This window comes from Sinocyclocheilus rhinocerous, unplaced genomic scaffold (genome assembly GCF_001515625.1).
Source record: "Sinocyclocheilus rhinocerous isolate Xijiao unplaced genomic scaffold, SAMN03320098_v1.1 scaffold723, whole genome shotgun sequence".
In the NCBI taxonomy this organism is placed as follows: Eukaryota; Metazoa; Chordata; class Actinopteri; order Cypriniformes; family Cyprinidae; genus Sinocyclocheilus; species Sinocyclocheilus rhinocerous.
In genome coordinates, this window is record NW_015655571.1 from 306,572 (window position 1) to 311,005 (window position 4,434).

Genomic DNA, 4,434 nt, shown 5'->3' on the forward strand with positions numbered 1-4,434 from the left:
GTCATAAGGCTACGCCGCGCTCCTTCCCGCGGCTGTGATTCGGCTGAAGAAAGGCGAGTGCTTTTAATCATTTAATGTCTTTAAATCAACAAAATATGTTTAGAGAAGCGTGTATGAAACTGTGAAATTAATTATTAACCAATGTAACACTTTAATGCAAAAAAAGTGCGTCTCATTTCGTTCGCTGGCTAGTAGTGATGAGAAACGGAGCTTTGCGAAACTCCGAGTCAACTGAATCAAATGCATCGCTAAATGATTCACTGTTTTGAATCGCTCGAATCAGCGCAAACTGACGACTTCTGCTGCTCTAAACAGTGTAAATGCAACGAGAACAACAAACACAAACTTGTGTAACGACTACTTTTACAAACCAACTGCAGGCGTTTTCATTAAAGTGGAATCTAATGATTTGTAGATTATATATATAATTAAATCATAATACAAATGCGAAACTTTGTGTATTTTGTGTCTTTCTGTTTGTTTGAATGCTAGTTTTGGTTGTTTTTTGTCTCATCAAGTCCATTACATATCTCTCTGACTGACTCCCTCACCAGTGTGCTGACTACTGAACTAGGGATCTGATTTGAGACACACCCAGAGATTTAGTTTGCACTTATTTTTCTTTCTGCTAATTATTCTCATCTTAAACAGGACAAAGTGTCCAAACACACAGAAAAACTCCACGTGACACTATTATAAAGATGGAGAGTGAAGACATGAAGATTGAAGAAACATTCAGAGTCAAACATGAAGATACTGAGACACAAACAGGTTGGTTTTCATTCTCAAAGCTGAACTCACTCATTTGATCCTGCTGATAGCAGTAAATGTTCATTATGATACGCAATAAATAGTCACATGTCAGAAACACCAGCCTACTTAAACATTTCTCCAGCGCACACAGCTTGGTAGAGTCACTGCATGCGGTTTATGTTTGTAATTCATTTAAAGATCTTTGGTAAATAATATAAAAAATAGTGGCCAGTAACTTTATATGAACTGCAGCATAATAAAATCAAATTGTTCCAAGTTTTGAGCGACACAAACCGTTGATATCAAAGACCTAAGTAGTGCACTAAAGGAAACACCTGTTGTGATTTTCATCAGAAGTTGATCTAGGATGAGAGTTTCTTCTCCTGAACTCGTGTAGCAGCGGCTCTAATGCTGCGTTCAAGTCCTCCTGGGACGTTCGTACGTACGAGTTGACAAGTTGTAATTACGACGTCAGGTGCGTTCAAGTCAGTTTAGTCGGCACAAGATGGCGGTGTACCTTCTTTGAATAAATTACAAGAAAATACAACAGGGTCTGTTAACTCTTATAGAAAATGAAGAGCAAAGAATTCGCATCAGGTGTGTTTTGCGTTTTTAATATTTTTAAAACATGCAACATGGCAAATCAAAAGATTTTTCGCCTATAGGTGCAAAAATGATAGCATTTTTTAACTTGGATTTCATTAACTAGCTGCGTAACAAGAACATGACCAATTTAAGTTTATAGGACAACTAAACTATCAATTTAAACAAAAATGTACCGTCAACTACAGACGTTGCATCCATCGATTCCGCCATGTTTCTCATTGACACGCCCCCAACTCGGAAACTCGGGGCTTAAAGAAAATTTTGAGTTTCCCACTCATAATAACGACTTTGTGGTGGCGTTCATGTGCGTTCAACTCGTAAATACGATCTATCCGACATGACTTGAACGCACCATTAACTCGTTTAACACTCCTGATTCAGATAACCAGTTCGTTAGAAGAGAGCTCCATGAATGAACTGTGTTCCGATTGACATCATGTTCCCTACATAGTGTTCACCGCTCTCTACTTCCCGCTCACGGGAAATCGGCTGAAGTTTACTTCACTTAAAAACACAGATTTGCGCGACACTACTGTCTGCAGCGTCACCACACACATGAGATTTGCATAGAAGTCACGTCTCGTGCACTTTAATACCCTTTGAATGGAACATATAGCCTACGCTCCTTTCAAACTGGAATTATGGCAGAATATCCTGTGATGTCCACTTCGCAGGACACTTACGGTCGATTGGAACAAACCCCTGAAGCGGTAAGAGAAACATACAAGGGCACTAAAGGGATAGTTCACCCAAAAATGTAAATTCTGTCATTACCCTTACGAAAATTAACCATAGTTTTATTGTAGTAACCATGTTTTTTTTTTGGTGTATTGATTACCATTTGTATAGCCACAGTTTTACTACAAATACCATGGTTAAACTACGGTTAGTGTAGCAAAACTATGGTTCATTTGTGGTTATCACGGTTTAACTATTGTAAACATGTTTTTTTTTGGTTTTATTTGTGGTAAAACCATGGTTAATTTTCGTAAGGGTAATTACTCACCCTCGTGTCGTTCCAAACCCGTAAGACCTTCGTTCATCTTCGGAACACAAATTAAGATATTTTTGATGAAATCCGAGAGCTCTCAGACCCTCCATAGACAGCAACGCAACTGAAATGTTCCCAGGTCCAGAAACGTAGTAAGGACATCGGTAAAACAGTCCATGTGACATCAGTGGCTCAACTTCAGTTTTGCGAAGCTACGAGAATACTTTTTGTGCGCAAAGAAAGAAAAAACTTGCTATGTTTCCGGGTCTGGGAACGTTTCAGTTGCGTTGCTGTCTATGGAGGGTCGGAAAGCTCTCGGATTTTATCAAAAATATCTTAATTAGTGTTCCGAAGATGAACAAAGGTCTTACGAATTTGGAACAACATGAGGGTGAGTAAATAATGACAGAATTTTCATTTTTGTGTGAACTATCCCTTTAAGAGACAACTTAAATGTGAAGAGCACACTCTCGATGGACCTTAAGTAAAAAATGTTTACCTAGATACTGAGACGAACTCATATATGATGCTGTTTGTTACTTATAAGGCAGGGGTGTCAAACTCATTTTAGGTTGGAGATCAGATGTGCCGTATATACTTTTACACTGTCAGTTACATTAACATACATTAATATTAACCATACAAAGTCTAGTGTTAATTTTGTCAGGTATTATTAAATTTATTCTTAGGTGAAAGAAGGCTATGATTATTAAAAAATAAAATAAAATCTGTGAATGCAACAACCATGATCTTAATTGTAAAAAATAAAGTAATGGTACATCTATCCATGGGTGGAGTTTTTTTGGACGTTGTTCTTTTGGCTTGTCTTGTCTCTATGCCGCTGAAAGATCTAATAGCGCTAGAATAGTGATGCAACTTTAATAAGCAAAATTACTGAGCTATAATGGGGCTTACATTTTAATAGAAATTAACAAAAACTGCTATTCTACAAAGCTGAACCTATTGAGAGGACACTGTTTCTAATATTTGACATAAATCACTGAATCCTGAGTCCTCTAGCATGAATATTTGATGAGGGGTTTGAAAACTGCTGTAATATTTAATGTAATATTTTTGAGTTATAGGATTTTTTTTATATATATATAAAACAGCAATGTTGAATAGAGGTTGAATTAAGTCATTTATTTTTATGGTAAGGAACACAATTATATTAAAACACAATTAAGCCTTTAGAAACTCTATTAGAAGTTTAGAATTATCTTGAGCCGTTACACATAAATTTAGCCAATGCATGTGCTGAAATTGAGTAGCAAATATGACAAAGTCAGCAGAGCTCTCACAAAAGCTATAGAGAATAAATAGTTTTATTACATTAGAAAGTCTAAAGACCTATTCGGCGGATGGGGCTAATTTTCTAAATTATATTTGAGTTGCAGGTCGTATCACTGCATGTGACATGCAGTGACATTATCATATGCATGTGATTACACGTATCGATTCAGACCGGACTAACATCTCCATGTTTATTACAGAGATAGGAGGTCTGTTTTAGGGCTGCATGATAAATCAGTAATATTGCACTGGCGATAATATCGCAGCTGCGATAAGTCATGCGCATCTTGTCAGTGAAGCATGGTTCTGTGATTAGTAGTAAATCTCCATCCGAAGGCCAGAGGGTGCTCTCACGCAGAAGAAACCCAGGAAAGCCTATAGCGGTAGCAGAATAAACAGAAGATTGAACTGCTTTTATTGATTCAACGTGACTAATAAACACACGACTACGGCAATATATGGTTTATCTGAGTTCCTATTATAATTATTATTATAATTTTCATTATAATGAAGTATATAAGAAGCCACATCATCTCACAGAAGGATTTATTTCAAACACTCGACTGACGTTATGAAGTGAGTTTGGAGTAAAAACATGTTATTAAATGTGGTATTTTCACATGCTTTCAGATGGAGCAGCATTTACTACATGGAGCCGTAGTTCACTGAGAAGCTATGCAAACAGCTTTCATTATCACAGTGCGATTTCACAATATCAATGTATAATATTGATGATATCGTCTGCGATATTTTTTTTGCGTAGCTTGTCAGTGAACTACGGCTCTGTGTAG

At 36.9% G+C, this 4,434-nt stretch overlaps 1 protein-coding gene across 1 annotated transcript in view; it reads left to right on the plus strand.

Annotated features, from left to right (window-relative positions):
* Nucleotides 1-748: 748 nt before the first annotated feature.
* The window catches only part of LOC107718508 (gastrula zinc finger protein XlCGF8.2DB-like), a 5,353-nt gene continuing 1,667 nt past the window's right edge, over nt 749-4,434 (plus strand). Inside the window, exon 1 of the mRNA XM_016525610.1 lies at nt 749-771. The gene's annotated coding sequence lies outside the window, so the exon portion shown is untranslated. The remainder of the gene's footprint in view (nt 772-4,434) is intronic.